The 15,389-nt window shown below is 38.4% G+C and overlaps 2 long non-coding RNA genes across 2 annotated transcripts in view; both read right to left on the bottom strand.

The window, feature by feature from the left end:
- The window catches only part of LOC306807940, a 52,379-nt gene that overhangs the window by 29,334 nt on the left and 7,656 nt on the right, over positions 1 to 15,389 (bottom strand). The gene's annotated exons all lie outside the window — the stretch shown is intronic.
- LOC306807904 lies at positions 1,798 to 6,388 on the bottom strand. The gene is made up of 2 exons (XR_013775850.1): positions 6,301 to 6,388; positions 1,798 to 2,335 (listed from the first exon to the last, which is right to left on the bottom strand). It is a non-coding gene; the product is annotated as an uncharacterized lncRNA (long non-coding RNA).

Here is a 15,389-nt window from a genome sequence, read left to right as displayed (position 1 = left end):
ACTCCACAAATTTGACAAAGGGAGGAGATCATACTCCAGCTCTCTGAGCACTCACATTGTTTGATAGTTGGCATGGTTCTATTGCATTAGGTGATCTTTTTGTAGTCAGTAAAGTAGATTAAATTCTGAAGATGCACTGAGCATCTACAGTAACACAGCACTGGAGTCACAGTGGGATTCTTCTGTTTTGAACCAAAATAAAATTAGAAAATAAGGCACTGCACCCACATCTCACTACCATAAAGCTACCAAGAGCTCCTTTTTCTCAATAGGGGAAATAATAGATGAACCTGATACTGCTTTGGATACAGGATGGTTTTGTTCTTCCTGTAGATGGGTAAAGCTCCCCATTGCTCTTACAGACCCCTACAAACCTTCCCCACCAAGCTACAAATCCATATTCTCATAGGAATAAATTCAAGGACTCTGACATGTTCCTTTTGCCATGCAGAACCAACACCAGCCCCAAGAACATGGGGCTTACATCCTGAGCTGCATTTCAGCTTTATCCCAACTATAAACAAACAAATGATGTTTTTATGACTTAAATCCTGCTAAAACTAAGGTTCTCCTTTAGTATTTTTTAACAACTTGGACTGACACGGAGACATTGTACAGCTTCAGGGCTTTATGTCATGAGGTTGTGGTGTTTTGTTTCTCTGCAGTGCTCCTTAAAATTAGATTTACTGTCATGTGGAAATACAGATTAAGTGATTCTGAGGTGGATTTTTTCCAAAGTGTCATGTCCTTGCAGACATGCAATGCCAGTAACATTTGAATGAAATCATCCAAGATTGCTTTTGAGAGTCCCATTTACTGCAAATTACAAAACAAAACAATATCAAACATATATGTATCGTGTGATAGTTTTGTTATCAGTGTTCTGAGAAAAATATGTTATGAGTAGATATTCCTTATAAGAAATTTGAAAAAGATCTTTTTAGGTTGAAGAGGGCTTACAGCTTGCTCTACCTCTTTGTGCATACTCAATGCAGAATAAACTGATTACTGTAGGATAATATTAATATCACATTGTTTTCTGTTACAATGTCAAAAAGGAAAGAAAATAATATTTAATTTTATGATGGCTGAAAGTGAAAGGAATTTCTGTATGTCATGTATCAGTAAGTGCTGCACTGAACTGTTATAGAAATACCTAAATCAGCTTAGCACAATGAAATAGGTTATCCACACAGGTGCTTCTTGCTTTATTGATCTACCTCCCTCTGCAAAAAAGAGAAAGGGAGAAGCATTGGAGTGCAGTGGACTCATTTGCAGTGGTCAGGGCTCTGGCACATCCTGTCCTGGGGGACCAGTGCAAAGCACAGAGAACACTCACAACTGTGAGGGACATTTCATTTTTTCCAAAATCATTCATGAGTAGTTTTGTTTTTAAGCTATTCACTTATTTTTAGTTCCCTTTTGAATGGTCCACCAAATGGTTTTGCCTGCAAATTCCACAGTCCAACCTTCTTAGATCTTTCCTGACCCTCTCTAACTCTGTGGGAAATTAAGAAAAAGGTCTGAAAACACTTTTTTCTCATACTTTTTCTTACGTTTTCCTAGGGCTGAGAGAGTACTAGTAGAGGCCCTCATATTCCTATAAGGCTGCTGCCTTTTTTTATCTTCTCCTTCAGTGTGTGTACAAACTTCCTTTTCCAAAGCAATGAAAGACACCAGTATCCAGTCAAATACTCATATAAATACTCATTTAAACAATATCAACATGCAAGGAGAAGAAGTATTAATTATGAAAACTGATTTTTTTCTAATGAATCTTACAACACTTTGCATCAATCTGTCTTCTGGGTGTCGATGACTTTTCTTTCTTCTCTCTTTTTTTTTTTTCCTTCCTTTCTTTCATTTCTTCTAGTGTTTGATTCTTTTCTGAATTTTATATCATGCATGAGAGGCATAATGTATTTAGTACTAGTTTCATACATTGCACTAAATGAAGTGTACTGCTAAATACCACTTTTTTTGACAGCCAAATAAGATACGAGAATAAACATAAAAATATCAATATTAATGGGCTGCTAAGGAGGAGGTGCAATCTGTTAATGCAACCATCTTACAAAAGAAAAGAAAGAAAAAAAAAAAAAAAAGGAAACCAAGACTTAATGTTCTAAAAGAAACAAAATAACCAAAACAGATCAGTAATTCACATTCTTTAGAATTCAGAGGCACCAGGAAGAGAAGACCACCGTTTAAATATGCTGCTGTATGAGCTGTAAGAACACAAATAGTCCAACAGTCAATTTCTAAAAGGCATTTTTCTCATCAAGCCCACACAACTTCTGCACTGGTCAGCAATGGCTCATAGATGCAGTAGATTCTAGAAAGATGAAAGAACAGCACATAAGGAAAATCTGCAGATAAATCTCTTTGCTAGCAGGAATCTCAAAATGAATAGGGCATATTCAAGGCTGCTCAGCACATGCACTGAGTGATGCAACAATGGCCACTATCATCATCTCCACTGGCCAGGTACCTGTAGAGGCTTTGCACAGTCCTGGCACCAGAGTGTGGAGTGTGAATCCCATTCTTACTTGTGTCAGGCACAAGAATTACCTTCCACTGTGTCCAGACAGAACCCAGTATTTCCCTCCATAGGACTATACAGCCAATTATGCTATTTGTATATTGTTTATTTATGGAGAACTTAATGCATTTTTAAGCCACTGGATGGATGCTTTCTGTGGATTACACATGCTGATTCTGATATAAGAACACCATATGGATTTTTTAAAAATACCATATGGATATTTATTAGCAGTAGTGAGCTTTGAAAAATACATTAAAATTTTTATTAAAAGCAAATAGAGTGTTCTAGCCTTTTTTGGGACAACGAAACTTCATGAGTCGATGAAAAACTCCTTTCCTGAGAAGTCAGAAAAGGAAGAAGATGGGAGAATAATTCTGGGAAGGCCCATTTTAACCCAAATAATTAATTCTAAAATTCCTTACCCCTGCAAAGTCCATATTGTTGTGCATCCTGTACAAAAACACATCATATTATGATGAACACCATATTATGTTTTTTACATCTTTTGGTATATGCACCAGCCAAGCAGTGGTCACTATTATTCTCACTACTGCTCCAGCTCCAGTGGACATGTGCGCCCTAAAAACTCAGTGCAGGACCATGTGAAGCCAGATCAAAGATTCTCAGTCTTAAATCTCCCCCCCTCTTGGACCCCAGCTTGTCTTGTTCAGGTGAAGGATGTCGTGAACTCATTTTATTCTCTGCCAAACCCATAGAAGCAAACAGGTTTTAGAAGGGTTTTGATGCTGCAGCCAGAGCACAGGAATTGCAGGCAGCTGGCCCACAGCAGTGTCCAGGCAGCAGTGCAGATGGACAGACAGGCTATGTCTGCTTTACCAAGTCAAGCAGGACAGCAGGAGAAGAGTTTTGGACATGAACAGCTGGTGCTTAGGAACTGGTATCTGCACAAGCTGCACTTCAGAGAGCTTCAATTTACTGCTGGTCTGGCCCCATGCACTGAGCCCATTGCATCTGAAGCATGACTGGAGCATGTGTCCTGGCTTAGCTTCATCCAAAGAAATGTACTTTGAATACTCTCAGACTTGTTCATGATGTGAAAGTTTGCTAGGTGTGGAGAAAGAGGAGATTGATCCTAAAACCCAAGCAAACCACAAACATGGCTCCATCCATGGAGCAGATGAGGCAGAAATCCTTCAGACAGTGACATGAACTGATTTGGGTATTATCTCCCTGACCTTAGCATCTTAAGGACTACCCATTTATCAAGCTTGATTAAAGGAAAGAGGGCTGCCATTTGTGATACATAAAATGAAACTAGCAATACTATTTGTGATATCTGACATAAAAATAATTAAGAACCAATATAAATTTTGAAATGTTTCCCTCTTTGTTTAAACTGTTTAGAATCACATATCTTCGCTCTAAACCGTGGTAAGCATGTAGGATCTCAAGTAAGAAACTCTAAAATGAAATATGGTAAATGAGACATTTCAACTCTTAGTTTTCTGCATTTTTGTCTTCAGGTCTTTCCATCCCAATTTAACTTCTACTGATGTTCAGCTTTTCCTGCCAAGTCCCCAGAAGGTTTATCAATCAACCATTCATTGTTTTAACCAAGAAATTTGTTCATTTTGCTGTTTAGTGTGGGACCATGCTGTTAACCTTGCCATATGGCTTCACTTTAACAAATAATTTACTAATCTTTTTTATTATTTCAAAATTACCAACATTGCTTTTAAGATGTTACTTGAAACAATTAGAGTGAGTATCATTCATGTAGATTTTCTTCTTCAAGTGGATACAGCAAGTCTTTTGATTTTTCTCACTTATTTTTATCCTCAGTAAGGCTTTAATTCTAGCAATTCTTATGAAAAATTCAAGAACTACAGTTATGTTTGCAACTGTAGCTTTTAATTTATGATTCACCACTTTTGGAATACCAGACTTAAGATACCCTGCAGCTAATTTTTAGAGGTGCTGAATGTCCACAGCTGCTGGTGGCAGCTGCTTGATGCTAGTCTGCCTTGACATGGGCAGAGGGATGCCATGTTCAACCACAAGATAATATTGCCAGTGGCCCTGTGTTGATCCTGAGGTGAGGGAATTAGGCCTAAAGAGAGGGCTGCACAAGTTAGGAAGTTGTTATTGGTTTGTACACTTGCCATTCACTGTGAGAAGTTTATTAATGCCACAAATATGAATGAAGCACTTCAACCCATCTTCAAAGACATTAAGCTTTCAAAATAACTTTGAGAGCCAAACAGCTTAGAAAGCACATTTCTAAGTAAGCTACCTCTCTCATTGCTCATAAAAATGTCTACACAAGGAGGTACTTTGGAGTACCCAGCTTAAGACTGGATTTACTGACAAGAAAATGTTTTTGTGCTCTTAGCCATTATTCCATACTCTTATTCAGCACTCTGTGTGGTACTTGTGTTTTCCAAACAGAACCAGACAAGGCCACAGAAACATTTTCTTCTCCTTTCTTAGTGCAGAGTTGTGCACAACACCACACCAACTGTGATTTCATACTCTAGCTTTGCATAGCAGTAACTCTGTGTCAGTGAAGACCTAAGGATAAGCAAACAGCTTAATTGCTGCAGCCCTTTAGACCTGCATCTAAGCCAAGCAGGGTTTCTGATCCTGGCACATAGCCTGCAGGAATTTGATGGAGACATGTCTCCTCTACTGCAATTAAGACCTGCAAACAGAAATGCTTTGCAGGCAGTCATCCACTGTTACTTAGTCAAGGAACAAAGGGAAGACTTATTCTGATGAACCTGTTGTCTTAAGAATTCATACATGGTCAAAAGCCATCTCGCTTTCAGAAATGTTGAATTAAAGTAAGATGGTGCCAGTTTTCATACTCACCTTGAGTGAAAAGTACAAAATTGAATCCTGTCTCACCTTCTGCTTTGATTCTGTCATATTAAAACCTTATGTTTTGAAAAGTTGGAAGCATTTAGTATAATTTTCAAAATGTATCAATTTTGTTATTATCTTTAATTTATAAAGTTTCATATTATTTACATTATATTCTTCAGATGTTTGATTCAATACAATACTCTGCTTCAGTATTATTAAAATAAAATTGTTCAGTATTCCAAAATAAAAATAGATTAGCATTTCTAGTCTAACTGAGATTTTCATTGTAATTGAAGCACTCTTTGAAATTGAAGCACAGCACTCTTTGAAACTCCGGAATATCTGATGGGATACTACTTTCTCACTTGCTGTGTTTCTGGGTCCTTATTAATGATAAATTGTAAATAAGAAATACAAGCCAGTACCTCTAGAGAAGGAAAATGAAATCTCCTAAATCTCGAGTCAGATATTATTTCTGTACCTTCACACTTGAAAAAGAAACTGTGCTAGTTAGCAAAGGTCAACACATCACATATTCATGTCAGTAATCATTATATAGCTTTTCTTTCTTCTTCATTCTGTTCCAATAATACCTAAGTGCTAGATGACAATCATAACTGCAGTTTACAATTGCTTTTCATCCCAAAAGATCCTAAAGTGCTTTAAAAGCCTTTATAGAAATGTGGTTTGCAGAGATTATTTACCACTACTGTTCAGACACCTCTGCTATGAAATTTGGCAAGAGTTCAACACCCTTATCACACAGAAAACTAGAAGTGAACAGGTGAATCACAGGTCAAAACATAATAATCTACCAGAAATGAGACCAGAGTTTCAAGATTAATAATAACAATAACATAACCAGAATACAGCAAGTTAACATATATGTCTCAGGGAATGGTCTCTCTGGAGAATGATGTGGAGCTTACCACGCACTGAGAAGTTCATTACTTTCTTGGAAATGAGTCTTTCTCTTCCTTCATACCCTGCCAGTGCTTCTGGAGAAAGTGGAAAAGGGACCAGGCTCTGGGATGCCTGTTCTCTGTCCTACTCTTGTGAGTCAGTGCTGTATGATCCAGAAATTAGAGGCTTCCTCAGACAGTCTGACCTTCACTGAACATCAGCTATCAAGACAGTGTCTTATTAATATCATTCCCTTTAATTAATGCTTCTTGCTCCACCCATCATCTAACACCTGCAGTTTGTTAGACACTGTCCTTCCAAAGGAAACCTAAAATCCCCTGAAACTAATCCCTAAAATTTCCAGGCTGTGATCCCTAGCAGTGGTCTAGAAATGGAAGCTGGTCATTCCATGACTTCAGAACACATATCCAGAGGACTTTGGGATCTGAGGCCTCTCTGGGCTCTTTCACCTCCCAGCCCTTTGCATTCTGCCTTTGCTGGAACAGAATTGAAGGTGTTCAGAACAAAGGCAAATGGCATCAGCCTGGGCATTGACCCTCCCCTGCAGCACAGCAGGAGCACTTCACAAAGATCTGGCAGGGTCTGTGGTGGTGCTACCCTGACAGTGCCACTCTTGCTGCCATGAGTCAAAAGGCAGAGCTGCACATTGCACTCAAAATGCAGGTGGGACCTTCCCTCTCCTCCTGCCAATATCAGCTTCTGGCAATTTGCATACATGGGGCCAAATCATTATCAGATACTCCAGTCACACCTGCATTGCTCAGGATCTTGGCTCCAGGCCACAGCTCCTGAAAAGGTTCAGAGCTCAGTGCTGTTCTCATTGCATGCATGAACTGAGTCAGTACTGAGACCAGGCTGAGCTGGGCTCAGCTCATTTCTCATGCAATATAAAAGAAATAATTTTTTTAAAAATATTGGTAAAAAATCACACCCACCTCAGCTCCTTCATTTGGTGATTTAATTATTTAAAGTGCCAAGACTTAAATGAACTACTGAAAAATGAGGTAATTCTAGCTAGAATACCATTACTACACTGAAACTTAATGGCCCACATGCACTCCTATTCTGACACCTTGTTTTCACATAAATTTCCAAAGAAATGTGTTTTGAACTGGCTTTTTTTTTTTTTTTCAGATTTGGTGGCCTTTGACATGTTAATTTTGATTTTGTATCTCATGAACTCCTGGCTTATCTATAAAAAGAAAAAAAAAGTGTACTGTTTTATAACTTCTGGCACCAGCAATACTTAAAGGTAGAAAAATTATAAGTGTCCTCATTGTGTGTTTTTGTGAATGAAGGTCATGATGCATGTAGGACCTGGCTGTAAACATTCATGAAAAATAAAAAAATAAATAAAGTTTTACACAGGAATAAAGTCCTCAACACATTTGGTTCAAAATCCTGCCTAATCAGTAGCAGTCTTTTCAGTCATGATAAAGGCTTTATGTCAAACAGAAATATATATTAAACAAAAAGGATATCTGAGTTTTACAGAAGAAAAATGTTTTCATTCTGCAGGGAGTCCAGGCTGCATACTTAGTCCCTTGTGTTGTTTTAGAAAATCCTTTTTGTCTACCTTTCATTAATTTTTCAACAATAGGGTCCCCACACACATATTAGAAATTCACAATTAAAACTTTCAATTTAGATTCTATGAACCTTGATAATTGCTGTATGTCTTTTCCATTATTAGACTTAAAAGTTTGATTTTTCTTTTCTTTTTACTTACTTTTTCTCAAAGGTGATCTGGTAATATGTTGCACATTCAAAAATATTATTTATTGAAGTTAACAGTGTACTATGTCACATCTATTATTGCAATGGACTATGCAGATTAGCACTATTCTTACTGTGCCACTGGAAAAGGCATCTAATTTAACACATTAACACTCTTGTGTTTGCATGCAACCAACTGGGCTACATATATCTTTCCCTGAAGTGATTGATTTTCTGTTGGTGAAAGTTTATTGGAAATCCTGAGACTCCAGAGGCTGTTCAGCTGATGTCTCTGAGTCCTGAATATGAATTTTAAAATACATTATTTCTTTTTTTCAATTTGCAAAACAGGCACAGAGAATCAGATCTCCTTTTAAAATGACACAGTAAAAATGAGATACTAACTTAAGAGTGGTTGATTATGAGAAATAATTCCTTTTGAGACTTTGCATATGATTGACATACTCTATGCTTTGAGAAGACTTTAGAAATTTCAAAAGATAATCTCTCATAATGAATCATTTATTATGTATAACTCTTAATTCTAGAGGGGTTAAGGATGAGTGAGCATGAAATCCAGGGACAGAGCTTTATGCATCCCATAAACACTCTTTGCAGATATTTATATGTGTCCTCAAGCACCTCTGCAAGAAATGCAGGAGCAAGGACAATTCCTACGTTTCCTGAAAAACTTCTGCTGCATAGGAAGTGTTGGCTCTCTTGGACCTGAGTCCTGCCATGACCCCAGAATCCAGGTGGGCAAGGACAGCAGCACACTTGCAGAGAGCAAAGGTAAAGCAAACCTTTCTTTGTGCCAGAGAGTAACAGGCAAGCGGAGGGGGTACAGAGCAGCCAGGCTGTGGCTCATCCTCAGAGCCAAAAGACAGGAATGTTGTGCAGGGGGCTGGGAACCACCACGAATTTGATGTGCCAGGGAATGAGTATCTTTGGCTTTCTGCATTGCCTGTTCTCACTAGGTGCACACTTGGAAGAGTATTCCTGTCCAGCAGGGTTTTTTGGGGTCAAAGCACCAAAAGGAGGTTTGCATACAAATGCAGAATGACCTTTTCAAGAACATTTGCCTAAAACTTTCTGTCCTTGGACCAATTATGAATTGAGCAAAGGTTTTCTTTTTCTTCCACACATCGTTTAAAGAATTCTTCAACTATTCTTTCCAGGGTCACAGACTGAAGTTCAAATCTGTTTCATTAAACATAAAAGGGAGATTTTGTAGCCAAGTTGTCTGCATACCTCTATTTACAAGCTGGCATATGAAAAGTCAGCAGGTGCCTCCCAGAGAGACAGGCATGATATACAGTTCTTAGAGCCATCTAATACTGTCATAAACACCATGTTTTACAGGCTGCCAGATGATTTAGACAAAGAGCCTTCATAATGACTTCCCTGGCTCTGTAATAGCTCCATTTACAATTAGTGTTAGGAGGTAGCACAGCTCAGTTTTGTGTTTGGAGCAGACACAGTTTAGACAGGACACTGGTGTACAAAACATGCCTGACCCACTTGTCTGCAGAAATTCATGCTCTCATTTTACAGTGGTGGCTTTGTGGATTGTTGATAAAGACCTGCTTGAGTAGTTTTCAACCCATGCTTTTTTTTTTTTTTTTTTTTGCAAAACACAGCTTAAAATTCCAGATTGTGGCTGTCAGTTTGAACATTCACCTTCTGCTATCTAAGGTGTATTGATGGGATTTAAAAGTGGATTGTTTCACCTTTAACAGTGGTAAAAGTGCCAGAGCTTAGTGAAGAAATTAGGCACACCTGGAGAGAACTTGCAGGGAACTTGGCAGGTTGGGATGCAGGGAGATGATGCATTCACAGCCCACTCCTGGGGTTTTATTTCAGGTGACAAAAGTATCCTGGATGATGGCAGGAACTTCCATTAAAAATGTGTGAAAATAAAGATCATAATCAATAGCAATTTTCTGCTAATAGCACCACTTTGCTTGGGTTTGGTCATAGATAGGGGATCACTGAGGACACACCACAGCAGTGTTTCCCTGCTGGTGTGGGACACATTACCCAGCAGCACTTCCTAGTTCAGACCTGGATGTGCCACAAACATCCAAACATAAAAAACTTTCAACAGCAGCAGTGCTCCAAACACATCTGATACAAGCAATGCTCAAGACAGGCAAATGTTTTGGTTTCCCCAATCTTCAAAATATATAATTTCAATAATTGCAGTTTTTCTGCTTTCCAGTATTGCAAAACTTGGTTACTACTTCTGTTCTTTCATTTAAGCAAGGTAAACTCCCTCTCTTATCTTATCCAGGAAGAGAGGACTCCTACATAATAAAGAAGCACTTTTGAATTTCTTTTTCTCCCTATTGAAGAATGGAAAGCATTAGGCTGAATGGGAGCAACCTGTGTCAAATTAACATTAAAATGTGGCAAATGGTTATTTCACAGCTCCAGAAATCCACAGTCTGGTACTCTCTGTGACCTTGGGTTAGACTTCTTTATGCAAGCTGCTTTAGTGACTTAAAGGGGTCTTTAAGCAGAGCTCAAGAAAGAGATGAGCTTCCTTTTCCCTGATCTTCCCCACCTGTAAGATCCTCTCCTGTGACCTCTAGGCACACTGATTGATGATCTGCTGATGTGCATGAGGCTACAAAGTGTGACTCCAGAACTGAGAGCAGTCGTGTAAGAGGGAAAATACAGCCACACACAAACAAGCACTGCCATTGAAGATTTGCATAAAATTATTCAGGTGCAGAAACCCTAGATGCTTTCCCTAAAATAGCTCTCAGCATACTTATCTTTAGGGACTTTTCACCTTGTGGATGTAATTCCTTAATTAATTACTTCATCTTCTGTCTACAGTCATCCAAACCTCTTTACAGATCTGTTATAATACAGTTACATATTCATGTGAGCCAAGCTTTGTCTCAGTCAAACATAGTTTTTATTCATAATATGGATTATAATCACAGTTTTTTTGAAGTATGAGCTCATCAACACACCTAGCCAACAAATGTAGCTGCTTAATTAAAAAAGATAAGTAGCAATGAGCATGAAGTTTCAACTAAAGACACATGTAAGTGTATATCTCTTTAAAAGTAATTCTTCCTAGTTGTGCAGATGCTGCACTTCATTCATAATTAAGGTAAGCTTTTACTTCCTTAATGGAGTTTGCAGAAGTATTTATGCTTTTCTGCACTCACTAAGATGGAGGCAGTCCCTAAATCAATGGTGAAGGCTGCATCTCAAAATTTGGGTGTGCCATCCAGGGCACATGGGACGTGTACTCAGTGTCTGTTTAGAAAAGATTCGATGTCCAAATTTATGGCAATTAAGAGGCTCATCTCCCAGGTCTTCTGGAAGCACAGTTGCCAAACAAGTTTGTTTATGTCCCATTTAACTGGGAGCCTTTGTGCCTCTGAGAAGCCATCAGCCTGCATGGGTGCAGTGAGACATGGAGGCACCCAGCAAGTACAAACACCAAGTGAAAAAACAAGAGGTGCACAGCAATCTTTTCAGGTTGAAGTTCCAGTATGGAGAAGATGGAATGTGTAAGAGTTCCAAGATGACCAAATGAGGCATCATAGGAGCAAGAACTAATATTTTAAAAAATTAAACAGTCCTTTCTGTTTACGTAGTTGTGAATATTACCTTCAGCCCTGTCCAGATGCTGCATGACTTTTAAGGAAATTATTATTTCCCCTACATCTTTCCTTCTTCTTTCTTCTGCTTCTTAGTTTTGAGATTGGGAAGTTGTGATGTTGTTGGAAAGCTAAATCAAAGAACACACGAGTCCAACAGGTCTCCCATGGCTGATATTCCAATTGCTTGCTAAAGTGAGTTTTGCAAGTGACATAAAAGAGTATCCCATTTCTCATCCTGAGATTAGAAACTTCACTATTGTGACAGAAATTCTTATAAAAAATGATGCTTGTAAAGAAAGATGTGCTTACTTGAGTAGCTTTGGCAGCCAGTGTGATTTGGCTGCTATGGAACTAGTGTGAAAGTCATAGATTTGGCTTCTTTCCCAGCTCTTTTGTGAATTTGCCCAAAAATTATCACTCAATCTAGTCCTCTTGTTTTGTTTCCTCAGTGGTGCCAGGGTTCAGACTGTCCACACACAACTTTACTGACTGCCTTATCTAGTGGGTCCCTATTACAGCTAAGGGGGGAAAAAAGGCAAATCCTCAGGAGGCTTTTGAACATAAGGCAGAAATCTTTAAGTTCATTCTGTATTCAGTGGGGAACCAATGGAGAACAGAGCACCAGGGAAATGAGTTGCCTGTGCTTCTAAATAGACAAGTTACTGCATTCTATCATCTTGGGCTGTTTTCAGTCTGGGTAGCTGTATTTCCAGATAATGAGGTGCAATTTCTCCAAAGAAGCTTTAAATCCTGCTGCATATGATGAAATGTTTCAATGCTTTTCATTTTCTTGTTTGTGTTCTGCAAAAAAACAGGAGAACAATAAAAGGGAGTTGATTGGAAAGGTACTGGGGACTATCAGAGGCTTCAGAAAAAAGTTAGAAATCCTAAATATGCTAATATCTACAGTTTGATAAAAGCAGCAATTTTGTGGCATTTACTTTAGTGCACCCTTTTCATTAAAGAAAACTTTATGGGAGTTAAACTTTAATGCATTTTTTGTCTATGTTGACAATTCAGATGGGTCTTGGGATTTGTTTGCTTGTTTATTTATTTCCTCTTAATTGGATTATAAATGGTCACAGAGCCAATTCAGTCTCTAGAGCCTATAATTTAATGATGTTCTGAACCTCTTTCTGAAAGTTACCCACAGAGGAGCTGTGCTGAAAAAGATGCCACCTTCTCTTTTCACAGTGTAATTAAACTTTACCTGGCTACCAATAAATTAATTTACAAGGTCTTACTATAATTTAAATGAAATGTGAAAATTATCCCTTCTTTGACTTATTTTCAGGAAGCTGTATCAATATAATTTAGGAAATTAAGTGTTACCCTGTTGCCTTCAGACAGCTGATCTCAAAACCAACCCCAACTCCTTGCTTTCTCTCCTTTTCCTACAAAATTCTTATACTTTGCATAACTGAGAAACCACCCATATTTTGCCAGTGTCTTGTACCTATTATGCCATGACACAATACTGGGCATATACCCAAAATGCAACAAGTGTAGGGCAACACCTCTTTATTGGTGTGTTCTTAGACATTATTCTTTCTTCTGTTTATTCAAATACAGATTTTTGCAAAAATAAAGAATTAATCCATAATAAAGTGCAGATAAGGTACATGACAAAGCAGTACAGCTGCAGCCCTGTCAATGTTGCCTAATTTATCGAGTCCAGAGAGTTGGAATTATTTAATGTGCTATGTCTTATGGACTAGGAGACAAAAAACAGACCCTGGACCATTAGGAAGAATAAAGCCTTTGAGGCTTTCACTTCTGAAGAAAGGATAATATCCCTGGAGAATACCAGCATCGAAGGGATTTCTGGTACAGTAAGTCATAGCAGATGTGACAGCACCCAAAGAAACACAGCCATATTTTGGACTGCTCTTGTAAGAAAATTTTCAGGGGTGGGTGAACTTTAAAAGCAAACTGTCAAAGCCACAAGGCTGTGCTACTGTAGCTCAGCTGAGCTTAAATATGAGACAGGAGATTTCAAAAGACCAAAAGATTTGCAGTCTCATTACACTGAAAATAATGCAATTTTTATGTTCTTGAGTTTTGAGGAGCTTTATAAAGTTTTTTCCTATAACTTGGGGCTTCTCTGCAGTATAAGGAAAAGCGCATAAAAAGAATGAGTGCCTGGGTCAAGACAAAGGCATAATTCCCAAGCTGTTGGAAGGAAAAGAGATGAAGACAGAACCAGGTCAGAGACCCAGAGTTACAGCTCTGCAGATTTGCTTCTGGTGCTCTTTTTGGTATCCAGGGAACAAGGAGAAGAAGCCTTGTGCTCACCTCCAGCAACAGGTGCTGCCCCAGCCTATCAACCACCAATGCTCAGTTCATTTAAAGCTGCATCTGGCCTGATTTTGCAGTGCTCTGGTACAGGCAAAGATATTAGAAGGTCATCACCACAGGACTGCTCACAGCAATCCTCTATTTCTGGCAACTGTTTTTGCCTATACCCACAGCCACTCCAGAATTCATGTGATAACAAGAAATGGTTTCCAGATACAGAAATGCCAAACTGGTGGCCACTGAAACCACTGGAATGAACAATTCTGTTCACTGTATGTGATAATGCACTGCCTTGCTGTTCTTAACTGTCTTGTTTTTTTAATTCAACTCTAGGCAGATTTTAAACAAAATAAAAAGACAGAAGACAGTTGGAAGAAAATTATCAGCATAAAGTAAGTAAATAGTAAAATCAACTTGCAATCATAAAGTACAAAATAAGAGTTTTACATATGACCAAGAAAGAGGAGAATGAGGGAGTAAAGATTCTTTTTCTATTGGTTATTAAACCATGACACAGGTAGAGGACAGAAAGATTAGTCTACACCTCAGATAACTTAGATTTCAAACTGAACTGAAAACCCTAAAGAGGTTTTCAAAAAATGAGAAGCAAATTCTTTATTTAAAAAATAACGCAGGTGACACTAAATACTTGCATGACTATAAAAAGATCCAAAGCTGTTTGCAGAGTTGAAAACCTTGCCATATCTGTCAGCTGCATGTAACAACTGTTTAGGTGTTTTAAAATTAAGCAAATGGAAAACCCAATGGAATATTACAGATTAAGTGGATTTAGTGTTTTGGAACTTCTAGATAAAACTATGACTTGTCTAGGAACTGTTCATATTTTTAATTATCCCTTTGGTCTTGTGGATGAGATCAAGCTTGGTAGGATTATGGAAGTACTTACAGAGGTACAGTCACTGTGAATCAGACTTGGAGCTATTGGGAGAGTGACACAAGTTAAGCCATAAACAGTCACTCCTTTATATTCAGAATATGTATTTAGTGAATTACCATCTATGCCTTATTTCTAAGTCACAAACACAGCCACATGCTTTATGTTACTTTGCACAGCAAGCAGCATCATCCTAAGCCCTGCTCAATTCCCCTGCATCCATCTCTCACCTGCTGTAGTAACATGCAGTGATTCTTTGTCTGCTCTGTCAACCCCACATATTGCATCTGCCTCAGACTCAGAAGTTTCCCCAGCCCCTCAGGAATAGCAGATGTGTCTGCAGCGTTAATATGTCACACAGTACATCTAGATGTAAGTGAAATACCAGCCCATGTTCCTCCAGTCTCCAGATCTCCTTGGAAAAAGTTCTTATATGACCTTGTGAGGTCATTTCAAAGCACAGTTGAAAATGAAAGGATGCTGGCACCCAAGTTGAAAGTAAGCCCCTTCAGAAATGCACCCATTTTAGAAGAAATCCCACTTAATTAGAAGAAACCTG

The sequence above is a fragment of the Erithacus rubecula genome (genome assembly GCF_903797595.1).
Source record: "Erithacus rubecula genome assembly, chromosome: 1".
Classification (NCBI taxonomy): Eukaryota; Metazoa; Chordata; class Aves; order Passeriformes; family Muscicapidae; genus Erithacus; species Erithacus rubecula.
This window is presented reverse-complemented; position numbering and strand designations above follow the sequence as displayed.